We start from the raw sequence: 22,370 nt of genomic DNA, 5'->3' as shown, positions 1-22,370 counted from the left end.
AAGCAGTGAACACGGCTTCCAGGGGCAAGTCAGAAGCTCAGAGTGTATTTGAGAGACCAATCATCCAAACCAAGATGGCTAGTTCAGCCTACTTTGTACAATGTACAACAGTACAATGTTCCATAGAGCATCACCATAGTAGCATTTTCTAGGTGTTAATGAATGGGTATACAAACAAGGGTCTCCTGAGAATCTTCATTGTACATATAGATCCATTACACTGCTATAATTAGGTATTCTGTATGAAATTAGTGCTTCTCTCACTATACTAAAAGCATTTCTAGCATCTCTTATGTGGACAGGTAGAGAAGGTCACCTTGAATCATTCTGAAAATAGTGATTGAGTTTCCTTTGAGTTTCCTAGATGGATGAGTGAAAGGCTACGTTAGAACAAAATTCCCCAAAAACTGACAAGAGAGACCTCAAACTAAACTTAATGTATGTAAAATATATGCTTTCACAGTAATTGAACTTTAAAATATAGCACAGCATTGTTATGAAGATGTGAAACTTCACATAAATTCCCAGTATTTCCAGGCAAACATAGGAAAATGGGATTGGTACAGATAACACACTATTTGTTGAGCCACATGGGAGTTTCTAATAGTTAGAGAGGGGCATAGTTCCTGAGGTTACCAATGTTTGTCTTGTGCTTTGTGGGGTTGTGATGACAATGAAAGCAAAAGGAAATGAGGGTAGAGAGAAAGAAAAAAAATTATGATCAAGATCTCAGAAACTAAAAATAAGACATCGTTACTCTAATTCAAAACCATTTATATGAAAACCACATACTTGCTGCAAAGTCTGACTGGCCCCTCAGGTGCACAGAAAATTTCTAATTAAAATTTTAATACTACCTTTTACAGGTAAGGGATTTCTCAACAGCCAAATAACATGTGACTGTGACAGGTTGTTGTTACTGATTCCCAGTTTTCCTGGTTCCAGTCTCTGCTCCCTATTTTCAATAGGCACACACAACTTGACACAAACTCTATGGGTGTCCCTGTGAAGTTGAATACACCAGCCCTAAACAAAGCATCTTTGCTTTTGCTGCAGAAAGGGGGAAGATGTCTTTGTTTATTATTAAGTTTGTATGTGGTAGTGGATGGATGGGTAAAAGGATACCGTGCACACGAGTGTGTGTGTGTGTCTGTGTGTGTCTGTGTGTGTGTCTGTGTGTCTGTGTGTGTGTCTGTGTGTGCACATGTGTGTTATGTATGTGAGTGTAGAAGTCAAAGATCAATATGGGTTGTCTTCCTCTTCCTTCACTCTTCACATTATTTTTGGAATAGAGTCTCTCATACAATCTGGATCTTGACAATTTGATTCAGCTGGTCGTTATGACCAGTACGTCCTCAGAACCCTCCATCTTTTGTCCCATGGTGCTGGGATTACAGGGCAAACTGCTATGTCCTGCTTTTTCCATGGGTTTGTGATATGAACAGCAAGTACTTTGGCCACTGACAAATTTCCCTGGCCTTTGACTTCTAAGCACAATCATTCATGAATGAACTTTTGAAGATATCCTTTAATCTGTTCCCCAGATAATATGAGTCATGTTCTATTTTTCTTTTCAATATGTTGTTTTTTAAAATACCTGAGTTTCCTTCTCATGGAGAAGGGGAGAAAGAGTGGATGGGGGAGTAGGGGGGAGAGAGGGAAGGACTGAGAGGAGGAGAGGGAGGGAGGGACTGGGAGAAGAGGAGGGAAGGAAAGCTGCAATTGGGATGTAAAGTAAATAAATTACTTAATTAACAAAAAAAAAAGCTCAGGATTGATGGAGAACAACACTAGGATGTCACTGTTCTACAACAGCCAGACTGTCAGAAATGACCACATTTCAACAGAAAGTAAGATTACGAAATCACAGCCTGAAAACGGCTTTTACAGTCATTATCCAAACCCAATGCTGACCATGTGGTACCTTCTGCTGAAGCTCCTGAAAGGCATCCTATGCTCCATCAATCTGCATTTGGAGACCCTCCACCTGCAGCCAGTTATGTGCTGTTGAGCATTGCATTGGATTTACAAGAACTAAGTGGAGCATCTCCGATATAATGGGGACACCTGATGAAATAAATGTCAGTGAAAACAAGGACAAGCACCAAGAGCAGAATGAGCAAGAACGATTTTACAGATGCTTCATCTCCTGGAATGTCTGTCCCTCCCAGATCTCTCTCCTCGGTTTTCATTCATCTCTTTTGAGATCAACATTTGCCAGACACTGGGGGCTTTGGCAATGAAACAAGCCAGATTTCTGCACTTCGGGGAACTTGAAATCTATTTGGAGAAGGAAGACTAGCACAGGATACAGGTCTCAAAACCTACCAGTGCCTATAGTTAAGGGATAACTCCTGGGGATCTAAAGTGCCTTAAAATATCACCAAAAGGAAGTTCAATGAGAGCTTCTGGATTAACATATTCCAGCTTCAAGGAGTCAGGGATATATGAGGAGCTCCCTTGATAGAGAGACAAGACAAAGGAAGGCAGACAGTGATTCTTACATGATTCTGTGGTGGGCAGAAGAAAGGGAGTCAAGGAAAGACAGAAGGGTGAAAGGAAACTATGGAGAGAATGGCAAAATGGAAGAGAAAGGGACACAGAGAGAAAGAGATAGAGAAAGAGATAAAGAGATAGAGAAATAAATAGGGAGAAAATGAGAGGGAAAGAGAAATGAAGAGAAAGACAGAGAGAAAGGGGAGAGGTGGGGAAGGTGACAGGGAAAGAAGAGGCAAGGAGAAAGAAAGGGAGGGAGAGGAGAGAGAGAGAAGGAGGCAGGGAGAGGGAGAGGGATAGAGGAAGAGAGACAGGAAGAGAGAAATTAAGATTTACTTGACTTAAACTTGCTGTGAGGGATTCCAATTTAGATCTCTGGAAGCCTTCCAGAAATGTAAGTTTACAACCAGCTATCTCTTGCACATTTAAAAGACAAAGAGGATCACAAATCTACAGTCAGAACAACACTGGCCAAGGAAAGGCGTGCATCTCCAATCTCCTTTATAGCCTGGAACATAAAGACACACTGTTAGCTGAGATTTGCTCACTCCGTGATAATTTTAACATATATTATCTTTATGTTTTAAGGTGTTATCATAGCTGGTATTTTACTTCACATACTAAAGTTTCGATTTTTATCACCACTTACAATCAAAAAGTGTGAGAAGTTGTGTGGCTTAAGCAAGATCATCACTAATCAGAGGCACTGGGTCCCAGGTCTCCTGACAGAGAGTCAGTCATTTATTCCACTACACATCATTCACTTGCAATCTTTTATTTCCTTATTTCTTTAGCCCCAAATGAAAATTATTATTTTGACATTAATCAAACAGAAAACTATGTCAACATTATGTCAACACACAGGCAGCCTTGTCCTCAGGTTTCCACGGCTTGACCTAACACCCACTTCAACTGTCTCTTGATTATACACTCCTTTAACCTTCCACTCAGATCATACATTTACTGAATTATTGCTTCATAGCAGGATTTATTCTAAGTCCTAAAGATAAAAATGGCCATTCCCTGAGAAATCACGGGTCACCTCTCCCCAATCTCTTCCGAATCAGCTTCAGACCTTCACTCTGCCTCTATGAAATACAATCCCAAATCTCATCTCCATCTCTGTAGCAAACTGCCTGTTGTTGCCCCCTCCCCATTTCCAAGGGACTAAACAGCTAAACATAGACTAAGTGATACTCTGCTTTCCTCCCTCCAGTATCCCACCCCCCCGTCACCCTTCCAGGCCATCTGGGTAATGAAGGGTCAGCTACCAATATACCTAGAAGCACATTGAACTCAGTGGCCACACCTGGAAGGACCCCAGAAACACCTACCAGGCAACACACAACCACTACACTCTGCTAAGGACCAGAGATAGCAACAGAAACCAAAGAACAAAAACGTCCACCCAGCAAAGAAAAAGGCCAGATATCAGCACCTATAATTACAATCACCCCAAACCTAGATGCCTAAATATCACTGTAAAACACTAGCAATAACAGCCAGGTAAAATATCTCTCCATGAGAGCCAAGAAATCCTTCTACAGTAGGCCTGATAATCACAACATGGCTGAAGCAAAAGATAAGGACATCATAGTAGAGGTTAGAGATCCTTAAAAAGGAAATGAATAAATTGACTAAGACCAAATTCTTTTGTGAACATAGATGCAATATTTCTCAATAAAATACTTGCAAACCAAATCCAAGAATACACCAAAAAGGTAATCTACTGTGATCAAGTATTCTTCATCCTAGAGATGCAGGGATATTTCAACATATAAATCAATAAATGTAAGCCACCATGCAAACAGACTGAAAGACAAAAAGCACATGATCATCTCATTTGATATAGAGATGGCCTTTGAAAAAATCCAGTATTCTTTTTATGAAAAGTTTCGGAGAGATTAGGGATTCAAGAGACATACCTGAATATAAGAAAGGCAGTTTACAGCAAGTCCATAGCCAATATCAACTTAAATGGAAAGAAACTCAAAGCACTTTCTCTAAAATCGAGAATAGACAAGGTTTCCCACTCTTTCCATATCTATTCAATATAGTATTTCAAGTCTTAGGTAAAACAATAAGGAGTTCAGTAAGATATGAATTGAAAAAGAAGAAGTCAAAGTATCTTTATTGATGATATGATTGTATGTATAAATGACTCTAAAAATTCCATAGGGAAACTCCTGCAGCAGAGCAGTAAAATACAAAATTAATTCACAAAATCAGTAACCTTGCTATATACAAATCATAAATGGACTGAGAAAGATATCAGGTAAACAATACTCTACATCTTGAGGTAACTGTAACCAAGAAATTGAAAGCCTTGTATGATTAAAACCTTTAATAAAGAAAGAAATTAATGAAGATATAAGAAGATGGAAAGGTTTCCCACGCTCATGGGTCAGCAGGATTAATATAGTAAAAATGGCCATCCTACCAAAAGCAATTTATAGATTCAATGCAATTCCCACCAAAATTCCAACCCAATTTTTTCCATAATTTGAAAGGACAGTTTTCAGCTCCATATGGAAACACAAAGAACCCAGGATAGTTAAAACATTGCTGAATGATAAAATAACTGTTGGAAGTAGCACCATTTCTCATCTGAAACTATACTACATAGTAAGAAAAAAATCATTGTATTGTCTCCCAAACAGACATCCTGATCAAAGGATTAAATGCAAGGCCCAAACATAAATCCACACACCTATGGACGTCTGATCATAGATTTAAAGAAAGAAAGAAAGAAAGAAAGAAAGAGAGAGAGAAAGAGAGAGAGAAAGAGAGAGAGAAAGAGAGAGAGAAGAAAGAAGGAAGGAAGGAAGGAAGGAAGGAAGGAAGGAAGGAAAGAAGGAAGAAAAGAAGGAAGGAAAGAAGGAAGGAAGAAAGAAAGGACACACTTAGGAAAAAGACATGCATCTTCAAAAAATAAGTTGTGCCGGTCAAACTGGATAGCCACAGAAGAACCCAAATAAATCCATTTTTATCTCCCTACACAAAATTAACTCCAAATGGATCAAAGACATCAACATAAGGTCAGGTACATTGAACCTGAAGGAAGAGGAAGTGGGGAATAGCCTTGAACTCACTATCACACTTTCTACCTGTGGACAGAGGAGACTGTGCCCCAAGACCAGGATCCGTGAAGATTCCATTTCTTTTGTTCTGTTCTGTTTCAAGTACAGAATGCCACACTGCAGGGCAGGGACATAGCGCAGTTGGCAGATTATTTGTCCACTATGTGTAATCTTTGGATCTGGCCACTGGAACCCCATAAACTGGGTGTGGTCTACATATTTGCCATCACATCACATAAAAAGTAGGGGCAGGAAAATCTAAAGTTCACTATTATCATTGGCTATATAACAAGTTTAAGACCACTCTTATCATATGAGACCCTAAGGCCAAATAGTATTTCTGGAAAGGATCTTCCTAGAGTGACCAAGAATGCTGCCCTACATTTGACATTAAACTTTGGGAGGCAAAATTGTATTCTGTTTGTTGCCTTCTGTTCTTTATTTATTTATTTATTCACTTTACTGTATGAATATAAGTGCTTGCCTGCCTGTATGCATGAAGACTACCATGTGTATGCCTAGTATCCACAGAATCCAGAAAAGAATGTCAGATCTACTAGAACAGGACTTACTAATAGTTGTAAGAAGCAATGTAGGTGCTGGGAACTGAACCTGAGTTTTCTTGAGAAATGCAGCTGCTGTTAATACTAAGCCACCTCTCCAGTCCCCAGTTTTTGTTTCCTGAAACAACTATACTACATAGACAGACCTAAAATTCACTTTGAAGTTCAGGCTGGATTCAAACTCATGGTAATTCTCATGTTTTAGCCTCCTTAGTGCTGGGATTGAAGGAATGAGTCACCACTACTGCCTAACACTGTGTTGTTTCTATATTGGTGAAAGGTTATTTTACCCAGGTCTCTTCAAATCAGCTCACATTGATCAAGCATCCTTAGGATATAATTTCAGGGTGGAATTCTGTGGATGTTAGATGATATGCAAAGATGAAGAGGTGGAGAACCCCCAGAAAGATGAGATTGGGAGTCAAAGTCACCAACTTCTTTGAATCTTCAAAATCAACTTTCAAAACCTGTATAATAATGGCTTAAAAGAATTTTAGAATCATTGCTAAAGTATGGGAAAGCTGGTCATGCCTCTGAGTCTTTAGAAGACTGAAAGTTATCTCTGGAAGAGGTACATAAGAGTCTAGTAAGGAGGAGATTGAAAATGTTATGGCTTACTATGTTCTTTAGATATCAGTCTCTTTCTAATCGGGTAAGCCAGTCTGGGCATATATAAATATCTTACCTATCCTTCATATACATGAAGAAATTAAACCTTAGACATTAAACTCAAAGTCTCAAAGTTGGTAAGATGAAGTCCCCTTCAGTTTTGAATATCATCCAAAGACTTCTACCCTGAGATTAAATCCAGAGGGTTCTTGGTAGAACGGAACCTAGAGTTAGATTCTAAACATCTGCATTGAACAAAACTTATAAAATATTGAAGGTCCTGAAGAGGATAGGAACTCCACAGGAAGACAAACAGAATCAACTAACTTGGACCCTTGTGGTTCTCAGAGTCTGAACCACCAACCAAAGAACATATACAGCTGGACCTAGGCCTGCCCACACATATGTAGATGTGCATCTTGGTCTTCATGTGGCTCCCAAACAACTGGAACAGGGGTTATCCCAAAAGCTGTTGCCTGTCTGTGGAATATATTCTTCTAGCTGGACTGCCTAGTCTGGTCTCAGTGAGAGAAGAAGCACCTAGCCTCATACAGACTTGAAGTCCAAGGGTAGGAGGATACCTAGGGGGCCACCCCTATCCAGAGGAGAAAATGGAGGAGGGGAAAGATGATGGGAAGGGGTGACAGGAAGGAGGGTGATGAGCAAGATGTAAAATGAATAAGTAAAAAAAATAAAATTTAATTTAAAAACTATTTTCTTAAAATCCTCCTTTTAAGTTATCCTTTATTCCTGGAGAGTTTTGTACATGTGCATCATATATTTTGATCACATTTACCCCCATTGCTACCTCCCAACTCTTTCCAGACTTCCCATCATTTCTTCCTCCCAACTTCATGTCTTTTTCTCTTAACCCATGGAGTCCAATTGGTGAAGCTGGTATGTACATGGGTGTAGGACCATCTACCATGGAGGGACTACATCCCTGAAGAAAACTGAGCATCCCTTCCCAAGCAGCAGTAAGCCGACAATAATTCCTAAGATAACATGTGGAGAACTTGTGAGCCCCTTCTCAATCCATGCTAAAATTTTTAATAGCTTGATCGCATGCAAGTCTTGTCAAAGCAGTAACAGCACTAGTGAGTTCCTGTGAGTGACAGCCCTGTTCTGTCTGAAAAACACAGGTTTACATCAGTCATTCTCAGCCTCTGCCTCTTATATTCTCTCTGCCTCATCTTGCACTCTGATCCCTGAGCCTAGCAGTGGGGAGAGATGTGATTAAATGTCTCATTTAGAACTGAGACCTGCACGGTAGCATATTCTTTGACCATCTTTGTGTCTCTGTACTAACCATCATCCACAACAGAGGAGAATATCTCTGATGAAGATTAATAGCTGCATAAATCTATGAGTATCAAGGAAAGTATTTCAAAGGAAATTTAGTAAAATAAGAAAAGTAGATTGTCCTATAGGACCTATATGCTCCCCAGCTATAGGATCTTCTACAGTTTGCAGTAGCAGGCATGAGTTTCTCATGTGGAAAGGCCTTAAACTCAGTAAGAAAGTGGTCAGCTACCCCTATAACATTCATACTACTATTTCACCAAGAGGAATATCTTGCCAGGCTGAAAGACTAATCTTTCTCTACCTCTCCCTCCTGCACCCATACTTCATGTTCTACTCACCATAATGGACCCAGTCACCCATTAGGGACACTATATAGGACCTATGGGTCATGAAACTTCTCGGAGCCCAGACAAATGCTTAAATTTTTACTTGTTTTAAATCAAAAGTATGAATATAAAAGCAATATATTCATAGTAATAAAATTAGTCTAAATATTTTCATTTTTACACCAATATAATCATTAAAATACATTTATTCACTTACTTTTATAGAGTTATAGGATTTTCTATAACAAAAAAGTATCTGCCAAGAGCCAGAAAATTCCAATTCTGGCAGATACTGTGTTATTGATACAATGATAAGAACCGTATGCTATCCTTTCTAAGTCTTCATGTTAGGTTAACTTTTCTCATTTAACATGCTATATTACTTTCCTACTGCTGTGATAAAACACCATAACCAAGGCGACTAATAAAATAAAATATTTAATGGTCTTATGGTTCCAAAGGGTTGGATCCCTGTTGCTGAAGTTGATTAATCTGCTCTTATCTCCCCTGTGGCAATGGCGTTACCCACCCCAACATTCTGGGTTCTCAAACGAAAGACACACACACGCACACACACACAAAGAGCCTTATATTTAATGTGCTTTAAAAAGCTCAATGACTGGGCTTCTCCTAAACTTCCATGTTGCTAACGTCTCCCCTCCAATACTCCTGAGTTACTACTTACTAAAATCTATATTTCATCTTTGCTACCCTGGACCCAAACAGAGGATGAGGAGGCCTGGGGCTGTTCTTCCCCTACCCTTACATGATCAGTATGCTTTTCCTCCTGCCACTCTCAAGCCCAGGTCTTATTCCTTTTGTGGCATGATGGTTCTGCCCCCCTCCTTGGTTCCCTCGCTCTGGAATCCTAAAGTCCCACTTCTGTCTCCCTGCTCAGCCATGGGCCACAGGGAACTTAATTTACCCATCAGAACCAGGTGGGGGCAGGTACCCTCGGCATCTCACATGTGAGGTTCTGGTATGATTTTGAGAACCTAAATAACATAATACAAGCATTAAATTAAATCTGCAACCGGTCCCTGGTGGTAAAAGGAAGGCAGGGTGGCAGAAACAGCTGAGAGGTCAGATCTCCAACCACCACAAACAGGAGGTAGTGAGAACTCAGCGGAAATGGTGTGAGTATTTTGAAACCCCAAAACTGGCCCATGTGACACATCTCCTCTGACAAGAGCCATCAAGTTCTTCTCGAACAATTCCACCAACTGGAGACCAACTACTCAAATAAATGAGCTATTAAGGATCATCCTTATTCAAGTTATCAAACATGGTAACAATAAGAAGCAACATGTCCATAGCTTCTAACAAGTATCATGAATACATACAAGACCTCTATATGTATACATCACAGCCCTCTCTGGGGAAGATGCTGTTGTCTCAGTTTTACAGTGGTCATTTGGTATCCATTTGAGATACTCTAAGACACATCCTCCTCTACCTTTAGACTCCACCTGGACCTCCATTATTCATGAAGCTTATAATATGCACAATTATTCTTTTAACGTGTCTGACTTAAGAAATGTACTCTGCTAGAGTGTGCAAACATGGAATAGTAAACTATTTTTTTCCAAATGGTTTTAACAGCCTGGTACTGTTCTTATGATGAGTACCCACAATGTATCTCTTAAACCTTCATCTCTTCGGGTGCTCACAAGTCTATGGCACATTCTAGACTTAATTTTATTTCGTTGGGCTTCGGCTAATAGTTCTGAGGTGTCTGTGGGTTTGTTTAGGTGAGGTATGAGGTATTGTGCAAAGATTTAATTCATTCTATTTGGTGCATAAATATAGAGTAAATAACTTACAGAGGTCTTTACATTTTTAATAAAGAATAAACAGGAAAGTACCCCAGGAGATTGCCTTAAAGACAAGTTGATTAAACTTCTTAAGAGACTACCCATCTAAGCCGTGCAAACAGAAAATATCATGTCAGCTTCTTGAATGATTAAAAGCCATCCAGTTTCCTGTAAGATGTCATCTCTCTGTCATTAATGGCATGAACTCAGTTTGAATGCTTGACTGATACTAATTTTCAAGTATAGAGCAACTTCATACTGTGTACAATGTCATGAAGGTGACTTGGGAATGACTGTCCATATGTTGACAAAGGAAAGGACTCTTCATTGTGCCTTAATATGGGACCTGTGACCAAAGTCCCAGGCAGTTCTCCATGTCACAAGCCACTGCTGCTAGGTCATTTTTCCACAGAAATAAATATACTGCCATAAATATAATTTCCAAATCTTTCATTTTGCTGTTGAAGCCTCAAAGCTATTCCTGGGTTCACCTAGGGTATTCAATAAGGGAGCCTTCATTATTATTAATAAAACTATAATTTTCCCTCCTTTACATTTATTGTTATGATTATTTCACTTTGTTGCAGATAAACACTGGTTAACTGAGTAATGGTGGGCTCTTTCCTTAACAAATTTGTAAAAGATTTCAGTACGACTTGCAGGAAATATTACCTTCCCAGCTGTCTGATTACCATATTTAACAAAGCCTTTTTCTGTACGAAAGTGAAAGGCTAAGGCAATAGCTGTCATTTGCATGCACACTTAAACTGGCTCTGAGAATGTGACCTTGATTTAGGCATTGAATAATGTTCTAAGCTTCATCCATCCTGCCTGCTAATGACCTCAGTCATAGCACAGGCTTACACCGGGCAACTGAATTATTTTGTAAACACAAAGCAAATTGTCTATTAGCTTGTCTGCACGTTGACATGTAACAGAAAGCTAACATGAGGAAATATCATTGAATGAGCTAGACAAGGTTCTAGTTATTAGTGGGAAGAATGATATAGTCTAATGATAAGAAAATATATTAAAATATTTGTTTCTCTTTGTTTGTATTTGGAAAATAAAGCCCTATAACAATTAGTAACTTTCTATCAAAAAAACAATGCAAAGAGCTGCTCAAAAAAACTTTTACTAAAAATACAGTAAGTAAAAGTAACTGTGTAGTGCTGATATTAATACAATAAAATAAAAAGATGCCTATATTATAACTAATAAATCTGCATTTGTTACCACTGATCCAGACAGTGAATTTGAAACCTATGATGCTTCCAAATAAAACAGCAAAGAAATTTAAAATATCTTACTATTGAAATAGAAATAAATCTTTTCAAAAGATTCCATGGCAGATACTATGTGGCTCTCAAACTGTGAGATTTTAGGGGGACTGGGAAATGTGAAGAGATCCTTGTCCTACAGCAACTGTTATTGAACACATCAGCTAGGTTGGTCACAATGGACCATTTGCATGTAAGAATGATAAAAGCATAGCTTTAGAAGCTTTCATTCATATAAATCGGAAGAAAGATTATTATTCATACTTCTTTCCTGCCTTAGGGTTTTACCTACTTTCTAGAAAGGAAAGTTGATGTCAACAAATATGAAGTAAGGAGCAGTCGAAGCCCTGATTTCATTGGCCATTGAATGTATTTGCTTTGTTATTCCAGTTCTTTGTAAAATTCACTGTGTTCAGATAGGTATATACATGTGTATACAGACTCATGTGGGTATTTGTATACCATATACATTGAGTGGTTCAACTGATGAGACCTGTTTTAATGTGACCAAGGTCAAGACTTCTACAGCCCAGTTTCATGGTCAGACACAAAAATCTAAAGTCCAGTTGGCCCGGGTTTTAAAAGCAGATTGTGAATCCCAAGAATGAGCAGAAATGATCAAAGATACAACCATCTGTATGACAGGTAGAAAAAGGTCAAGTCACAAGACCAGCTGCCTATTTGTTAGAAAGTTTGCATAGAAAGAAAACACTCAAGGCATGAGGTAAAACTTTAATCACGAACCTGCTGCACTGTTTACCAAGCATAGGTTAGTGTCATAGATATGAGTCTTAAAGAATAGATAGCTTTCTTGAGGTCTTTCCTGAATCATATACCTCAGGAGTTTTACAATATAGTTTGGTTGGGATTATGAACACAAAAGTTCTTATTCCAGAAGGCTCAGAGACGCTGGTGGAGAATAGTCTTGTGCTGCACTCTCTGCATTATGAGGAAGTCATAGAGGAGCCACTTCTGTTTGTGCTAGGACTATAATAGAGATCTAGGGAAGAAATCTACTTTACTTGATTCTTAATAATAAGTATGCCATTATCAGAGTATCAGAATCCACTCAGGAGTGCTCCCATCCCTAATACTAAAATAATATTTTCATCCACCAGCTGTAATGTCTATGCCAAGGTGACAGAAATGATTCACTGGAACAAAAATGATAATAAAAATAAAACCATAATGGCAACAAAGACTGTCTCTCAGATCAAATTCCTAGAAACCTGGAATAGCTTATGGATAATGTAGCAGTTGAGTGTGAAGCAGGGGGAAAGTTGACTGTGTTTGATAAGATACCACAAAGAATATCTCTGTGAATGTGTGGATAGATATTAGCCTTAACCTGGAATATCCCAAAGATCATAGGCAACTGCAAAGATGGCTGGCTACAGAAATAGGAGAGGTAAGCACAGCAGCCAGAGTTGGCAAGAGCAGTTGTTCCAGAAACCCACCAAGTCAGGAAGAGTATGCATGGCATAGGCAGGCTAAAGCCAAGGAGACAGTTTGTATTCAAAGTCTAAGCTGTGCCTAATGACAATATCACTATTCTGGGCAGCTCTCAACAAAGGTCCCTTAATAAAACCAGCCTCCAGATCTTGCAGAGCTCATGGGAATTTATGAAGACTCAAAAAAAAAAAATCTGGTAAGGACCTTCATAGCCTAGATGAATAGCAGAATGTCATTGAAGAGCTTTCTGCATCCATAAATGCTCTTACACACTTGAAGGTGAACTTCCGAAAGGCAAAGATACTTAACTGTTTTATTGTTCTAGACAACAGACTAATAACATCAATTACAAAGACTCTCACACAGTACAGGCAGACACATGAAGGCCAGGAGAACTGCCTCTGTTTGTTCTGCTGGTGTCTACAAATTAAGTAAGTCATTAGCAGATTGTTGCCATCCACCAAGGATTTCTTCAGCACCTGTCATCCACACATGGTCATAAGTCAGTGCCACAGTGACAGATAAAATAAATCTGGCTGAAGCAACACTACTGGAGGCTGAGACAATTCAAATGGCTTCCTATACATACATGAGGACCCGAAATTAGATCCCCACTATCCAGGTAAAAGTCAATAATAGCCAGAGGGAAAGCATAGGATTCTGGGAGCCTGCTGTTGAGCTACCCTCTCCAAACAAACAGTGAGGTTCATGTTTAGTAGGAGATCTTACTTCAAGGGAATTATACAGAGAATGGTTCAGCAGGGCCTCTGTGGTAGTTGGACTGTGATTGGCCCCCGTAAGCCCATAAGGAATAGCACTATTAGAATGTGTAGCCTTGTTGGAGGGACCTTGTTGGAGGGAGTCTTTGAGGTCTCATATATGTTCAAGCCATGCCCAATGGCAGAGTATCCTGCTGCTGGCTGTGAACCAAAATGGAGAATTCGAGGCTCCTCCAGCACCATGTCTGCCTGGACACTGCCATGCTTCATGCCATGACAATACTGAACCTCTGAAACTGTAAGCCAGCCTCCATGAAATATTTCCCTTTATAACAGTTGCCACAGCCATGGTGTCTCTTCACAGCAATAAATCCCTAACTAAGGCAGCACCCGATGTACTCCTCTACATTCTGCATGCATGCATATGGGCACACACACACACATCTTTCCACACATGCATTCACCACACACCTACACATATACACACATACACATAATTATTGGAACAAAATTATTAACATGCTAGTATTCTGTGCCAACAAACATTTAGCTGACTATGAGTTAGCAAGAAAGGAACATTAAAAAAAAAACACAAAAACAAAAATGAAGCAAGCGATTCTGTAAGATCACATAAAAGAGAAGAGAGAGAAGCCGTACTGAACACCAAACTCCAGTTCTGATGCTAGGAGACCTAGCTGTAAAACTGTAGGAAATTGTTCTTCCATAATGAGAGAAAAATCCAAATAACTTGATGAAGCAAGTGGAAAAAAAAAAGTTCAATGTGATGCTTCAGGAAAGATATCACAGGCATTAATAGCAATTAATGTCCTGTGCATCGTATTGTGCGTGGGGTATTGTAATTTCTATATAGTAAAATGATCAATTTTTCACTTCATTAATCAGAAAACATGATCATTGCGATCAGAAAGTGGCTTCGTTTTACCTCCCAACCAAGATTTAATGGCAAGTGCTTATGACGAGGTCTCATTTCCCAAAGACTTTATCACAGTTAAAAGACACATTGCAGCCCATTAGTCTACAGACTGGATTATTATAATAAATACTTAAAACCACTTATCAAAATAAAAAAGCCAAAGCACATTCAGCTAGGCAGCGGGTCTGACTTTTTAATCAGAGTCTCTCTCGCTCACTAATTGGAAGTTCTCAGACTCCAAATGACTCGTCTTATCATTGGTGAGAATTAAAAAGGTTTTACGCTGGAGATACTTTAGTGTTTTTTCCAACTAGGTCACCCTCATTAGACTAGCTTTGAAGTTTCTATTACATTTTCTTTCTCATGTGTCAGTTCAACAAATGACTTCAAGGAGACAATAATGCTGGTGCCTACAGCCAGTGGCCTATCACATGGCTATTCCATATTTAGGCAGCTATATACACAGTCACTTGCTACAGGGGAAGAAAATCAATTTATTTCGGGAGATTATTAAACCTATTTGATTTTATTTATTCGACAATGTACCAAACTCCTGCCTGAAAACGAGGCTGATTCGTTTTATCTGTTTATGTACTTACGTATGAGCCAGACACCAGGCAGCTTCAAAGGATTGTCAACATATATGTTTGGCTGTTTGTTTTTGTCGGTGGTGATTTAAAATGTTGTCGGAATACTAACGAGGGCAGAAAAGCACCGCGGTGTCCAGAGGCTCAGACCTTGCATTTTGTATAGAGTTTTTGCTCCGTGTCTCACAAAACAATCAGATCAAACAGTGACTAAAGGAAGGGACATCTGGGAGAGAGGGAGAAATGGGCACAGATCCCAGGAGAGACAAGAAAACATAGGAATCTAGAGAGCAACACTTAAGGAAAACATTCTGTCCTCTGAGGACCAAGAGGTGGGACTTTGAACAGGAGAACATCAATTACCACACAAGTCTATGAAATACACAGTGAGAGGGCACCAGCCCTCATACATACCTCCTTCTCCTACCACTTATCCACATGACCCCTGAAGGTCACCAGCTACTGTAATACACTGAAAGCAACTCTTCACTTTCAACAAACTTGAGGCTCCAAAGTCAATCACTCTGGACCCTTCCAGAACCTACCATCTGCCAGGTTCTTCCACTAAGGGCAAAGGTAGCCTGCTCTGTGGACTGAGATAATTACTACTGCAGGTTGAGCTAATTAGGATTGCTGTCTCATTATCAACCTAGCTCCTCTAACCTGTCCTACAGCAGCTGACTCCAAAGACCTATCTCAGAAGGCAAGCCAGAGCACACACAGCTTGCTCAACGCAGCCTCATCTTTAAAAAAAAAAAAATGTTGATGGATGGAGGACAGAGTCAGGAGTTTTATGGAGACAACAGTCAGACATAAGCCCCCACAGCCAAAAGAGCATGGCAAAAAAAAAAAAAAAGAAAAACTTCATGAAGGCAACACTCAACTTCAACATAATTTCCATTCTTGTATTTGAACATGAAATGTGTCTAAGTTTCCTCATGCAGAGAGAGGTGTAAACCTAGGTGTACGCCTAACCACAGCCTTGCATGTGTATGGCCCCTCCACCCTCCAAGGAGCAATGCAGTGACCAAAATGACAAGTGAAAAGAGATATTGCTGCTGTCCAGACCAAGACAGAGTGAGAAAACTTCACTGGAGAAGTGGGCAACCCTCTAACACCCTGTGTTACCTTTCCCTTAGCCAGTACTTCTGCTTGGCAGCATAATAAAGCTTCTGCTTCAGGGTGTCTGCCATGATCCCATACCTCCTGAGTCTTGGAAGCTCTGAGAGAGAAGAATTCTAGCTCTGCACTCTAATCCAGTATAGTAAGGATGCTTGCTCAGTTCTCCTCTTCTTCAAAAGTGCCAGTGACTAAACCACCAACCAAAGAATACACATGGAGGGACCTATGACTCCAGCTGCATATGTAGCAGAGGATGGCCTTATCAGACATCAATGAAAGGGGAAGCCCTGGCTCATATGAAGACACGATGCCCCAGCATAGGGGAATGATAGGATGGTGGGGCAGGAGTGGGTGGGATGGTGGGTGGGGAGTACCCTCGTGGAGGCAAGTCGAGATGGGGTGGAATGGGGGGTTTTCAAAGAAACCGGGAAGGGGAATAACATTTGAAATACAAATAAACAAAATAACCAATTTTTTTAAAAAAGTGCCATCTTTGTTCTCAGCTAGACTGTGGTTCCTATGTAGTAATATCTTCTGACTGTCTACCTGCCACACCTACCTGCCCCTTCTCATACCCTCATACCCACTGTTGGCTCCTTCATTTCACACTAACCAGACTTCTCCATGCCTGGACTATTTGTCCTCACAACACCTTCACGCTTCTGTGCATTTCTGAAAAATCTCCATCATCAGTATACCTAATCTTCTTCCAACATCTCACCTCCATGAAGCTTTAAAATCTGGAGGACCACGATGCTCAAGCAGTAACAACACAATGCCTAGCTGCCGCGGGTACTTAACAAGTTTGCATTGAGGGAATCTGAAACTATGAAAGGCCAAAGTCTGATTTCTCTGTCTCTATTAGATATCCTTCCTACTCCTGTTGGAGAGACACTGGAAGACAGTAGCCTCAGTGCATGCCTGCGAATATTATTCCTATGGATATCGCTATCTTCAAATTCATCAATTTCTTCACTCATAAAATTATGGACACTCAGGATTAGGAGTGTCCTCATGGGTGGCCCTCCATGCAGTGTCACTGCTTAGCATCTCCTTTTCAAACGTAGAGGAAGCAAAAAGCATCCAAGTTGCTTTCTTAATAATATTGCAGTACAGAAACAGACATTGGGAGGGATTCTGAAAGCACACATATGACGTGGAAATTAAAGTTATTTGTAGCCGTAGGGTAGAATGCCAGATTCCAACTACAGATTCACTGCTTAGTGATCACTGGAACTCAGTGTGTCACGTCACAATCTTAGTCTTTTTGAGGCTCAGATGGAGGTGGAAGTAGACAATACCTGGTGTCAGACCAATACAGAGTTTGAGAGATTAACACTTGCTATCTCCCACCTAGTAAGGGCTGTGGCAGCATTTGATATTAGTCTTTATTACTGTTATTAAGTTATATAAACATGCCTCATGTCACTCAGAGAGGGCCCATTCAAAGAGACAAGGGGCTGCAATATTCCCTCACCTCTCTGTACAAGTGTAAACACCCACTCCTTACTTTTCACCCGCTGTTCCACAAAGACAACCCGTATACAGTGCAAACTCTACCATAAATCCTAGCAAACACCAGCTTCATCCAGTGAGTAACTTCAACATAATTATACCCTATACTGCCTAAGTTCTAGCTCTAAGGTGGGTCTCTCTGTCTAAATTCATGTCCATCCCATAATAATAGTTCCAATAATGCTAGGATATACAAATTGCTTATGAGTCAATTTAGAAGCTTTAAACATATTTCATCTACAGAGTAACCCATTATTATACATAAATTTATTCTTTTTCAAATGAGGAAGCAAAGGATAGTTAAGCCACATCACCCAAAGTGACACCGTGGATCGTACAATGTTAAAAATACAAGAGCATGAAGCAAAAGGAAACAAAAATAGCTCCAACTCGTAACAGTTCATCAGCTACTGCAGGTGGAGTCTGTCACCAAAATGTGTCATCTCTTTGTGAGCTGTCTGGGAAAGGTCATGGATAGCAGAGACTGGAGCTGTTTGTTAGACTCACATCCTGATGACTGGCAATGTTCAAATAGCAAGACATCAGCATCCTAGGCAAGTGGTCCTTAGCTACATCACAGCCCAGAGAGAAAGCAAGCAAGGGAGCCTGTCACACACCAGAGAGATTGCTTCAAGAGAACTCATATTTGCCTACCAGATCTGACCCATTCTCTGGAAAGGAGCCTCTTCAACTATCTATCCTTTCCAAGAGCTCTTCTCGGCTAGGCTTCCTCACTCAACTCCAGCACAAAAATCTATAGGCTACAGAACCGTATCCTAACCACAGAAGGTGAACTTATTGGAAATAATGCAAAGGAGACAAGGATAGACGATGAGGCATGGGAAGAGAAATCACTGGGAAAGGAGGAATAGGAAAAACAGACAAAGTGGAGAATAAATGGAAATAGCCATCAACAAACTTCTCGCTGAGGGCAAAGTGTAGCAGGATATCCCCCCCACCTACATTTGCAATAAAGCTCAGTGATTGGGCAGTATGAGAGGTCAGCAGAGTGAGGAGAGGAGAAAAGGAGACGAAGGAGAGGAAGAGGGAGAGGCTAGTGACCCTGGAGAAAAATGGATGGGTCGAAAGTAGTCCTGGGTAACAATTTATATCTAAAGGTTAGATGTTGGGTAATGATTCTAATTGTGAGGGTATATTGTTAATTGAGCATTTTCAAATATATAGATCTATTGGATAATCTTTAAGCATTAAGAATCTTCATTCTACCAGGTACCGTGAGGATGGCGGGTAATGTCTGGGGCTCAACCGAGATTTGTGGGGACAGCGTGGTAAATTGGCAGACCTAGCCGCCACGCTGGTGTCTCGTGGGTGCCAGGGCCAGTGCATCTAGCTAGCTGGGACCGTGGTCAGAGCCGGAGCAGTGGGAACATGGCAGCTGCCCAGGAACAAGCCGGACCAGGCGCCATTTTCTAAATATCTCCGGTTTCAGCAAAACATTGTCTCAGAGCATTTCCTGAGCATGACTTACTAGTGCCCTAAAATCTTTAGTCTTGTGCCTCACATTGCGCTCATTGAGGAAGACTTCAAGCTCTCTCCAATGCTGCATTTAGAAAGTGAGGTTATGGCTTCATCTGTTTTCAACCTATATTCCCTCACCCAGTGAAGAGATCAATATGTGTGCTTTACTTCCTCTATTTCTTGTACTACATAGCAGTTGAGATAATATCAGCACCTGAATGTTGTTAAATACATTATTATATTTAAATCATGCAATATTAAACGTCTAAACATCCTTCAAGGGACTGTGTCATCTATTTTTCAGGAAGAGTTGCACATTTTCAGTTATATATAGGACAGTTACATCATGGTAGGTAAAATCGTGGCCTTTTGGACTTTAAGCATGACATAAGGACAGGGATGAGTGTCAAGTTGACAAAGTATGGGATTGTGATGGTTAATCTTGATTATCAACTTAATTTGATCTAGAGTCACCTAAGAAACGCGCATCTTGATGGGTCTGTGCAGAGTTTGTCAGAACGATTAACAGAGACTCTCCTCCCGAATGAGAAGCACCTTCCATTGGTGGTATAGTGATACGTGACACTATTCATGAGAAGCCATAAACAAATGTTTACCCACCCAGACAGAAAACCAACAACAGACCAAAGCAACAATGCCAGAAAAGTCCAACTGGGTGAGCCAGTGAGTTTTTGAAGGTCACTTACAAAAGCAGGGATGACTCAAAGGGAACTGTACCACATAGAGCCCACACTATCATGGGTGGCAACTCATGAAAACATGTATGCTGGAGCTCCCCCAACAGTCTGCATGTTTTAGATGTTTTGTTTGGAGTCACGCTTGTTCAGTGTGAACATGATGAAAGTCTTGTCTGAACATGATGAAAGTGCAGGAAGCACATTTGGTGGCAATTATCAGATTGTTCCCCGAGTCAGCACAGTGTCTTGTGTGTACAGGACTCACAGGTGGAGGAAACAACTCTTTTAAGACTCACAATGAATCTAACTGTTGCTGGGCCTGAAGATACAAAACAAGTTGTCCCCAACTGTCAGGTCCTGCTCATCCCAGCACCACTGCTTCCACAGTTCACTGTCCACCCACAGGATAGTGAATGTCCATCTCTAGTGAAGCTGAGACAAGAGGTAAAGATGCTTGTGGCCACATCTGAGAGCCTCAATTCAATTTCCAGGACCCATATGGTGGAAGGAAAAAACCAATCCCCATAAGTTGTCCTCCTACCTATATAGGTCTGTTGTATCATTCACAATCGTGCACACACACACACACACACACACAAACACTCTAAATGTAAGAACCATATAGAACTATAGCATAACAAAATTATAATTTGTTCTAGGTGTTAGTGGGCCCTCACAAAGGAAATTTTAAAGAAATGGACCCATTACAAGAGCTTCATTTGGGACAGATTTTAACGAAACAAACTTTTACAATCATTCTAATACAAAAAAACAAAAACACAATCTGGTAAGAATTGAGAGAGAGAGCTTGCCCAGCTAATGGCATATGTAAACATGAATAATGAGATCTATTAACACTCGAGGGTGAAAGACATATTCTTCCCCTGGTGTGTGTAAGAATTTTCAGGAAATCTGCATTATTGGAAAAACTTAATCAGGAAAAAGTAAGGACAGCTATTCATCCCCCATATGTCAATGTTTGAATAAAACAAGAGAGGAGAGGAAGGAAATAAGAAACGAAGGAATGAAAAGAGGGATCAAAATGAGGGGCCACGGAGGGATGGCAGACCGTCCATACCACCAAAGTCCTAACTGCTTTAACACATAGAGGGCTGGGATATGTATTATTTGGAAAGCAGCATGAAGGTTGGCCTCGCGAAACTAACAAGGGCTCAGCCTCAAAACATAAGTTGTTGGGGAAAACAGATAAGCACTGCCCTGGGAAGGTGAATAAAAATGCTTCTCACACAAAATCTCTGGGCCTCCAGGCAAGTACTCCTCAGCACTCATGGTCGGCTGCCACCAAGTGGCCTTTTTAGGCATTACAGCATCCTCCAACATTTTAAACCCAGGGAAAACCAGCCATGAAAACTCTCAAATCTAGATTGTGTCCTGGAATCTCTCGTTAATTTACTCATCAAACAACACTCTGGAAAACTTAATCTTTCCCCTTAATACTGGATTATAAATAAAAATAGATCTAATGGTTAGGTTTAATGAGTGTATCTTATACAGTTTCACCCTACTGTAATTCATTCTCACCATCTCTTAAAAAGTATTTAGTGAAGCTGTTTCTGCCTCTCCTCTAGAATAAAAGTCAAGGATCTCAATCCTCTCTGGGTATATCAAATTCCGTTATATACTGGTTAGGCCTATCTTAGCAAGACCAGGATCAGACAAGACGCCAGTTGCTTGAGAAAGAAGAAAAAGTTGTCTCTACTCTTGTTTGGCATTTTAAATTCTTTCCATTTCACTAGCTTTGGCTTCTGAACCCTCCATGGCTGAGAAGCCAGGAAGGTAATAGAAGTGTGAAATCTGAATTAGTAATCCCTGTCCTGGTGTCTGTGTGGACTCTGGGGGCATACTTCCTGTGGGGATCTCTGCCTGTGTTTTCTCAGACTGGGTGCTATGGACTGAAGTTTGCCACCTCAGAATTCCTAGTTGGAAATCTTAACCCTCGATACAATGTTATTTAGAGGTGGACCTTTGGGAGATCATTACTGTTGTCTATGACCATGAAGGTGGGATGTGATCCCTGTCCTTATACAAAGACACCAACACCATGATGCTCCTTGCGCATACAGCAAGGAATGGCCATATGAAGATAGAGAAAATCAGTATCTTCTGTAAGTCAAAAGGGCAGTCTCACTAACGCCGGGCTCTGAGTTCTCAGCCTCCTGAAGTTGTAGAACATAAACTGATGTCACTTAAGCTACCCAATTTGTAACAGTGTGTGATAGTAGCCCAAAGTGACTAAGATGCTTGGTGAGTCTATTGTCCTAGTTGGTTTTCTCACACTCTCCTCAGTTCCAGGGATGCACCCCAACCTAAAGTTCTCCCTATTGAGATCTTGTTGCCTTTATGTACAGCCTTCTTGGACAAGATGCTAGC

Source organism: Grammomys surdaster, unplaced genomic scaffold, assembly GCF_004785775.1.
Source record: "Grammomys surdaster isolate TR1022 unplaced genomic scaffold, NIH_TR_1.0 126118, whole genome shotgun sequence".
In the NCBI taxonomy this organism is placed as follows: domain Eukaryota; kingdom Metazoa; phylum Chordata; class Mammalia; order Rodentia; family Muridae; genus Grammomys; species Grammomys surdaster.
The sequence above is the reverse complement of the archived record's forward strand: the minus strand, read 5'-3'. Positions refer to the sequence as shown.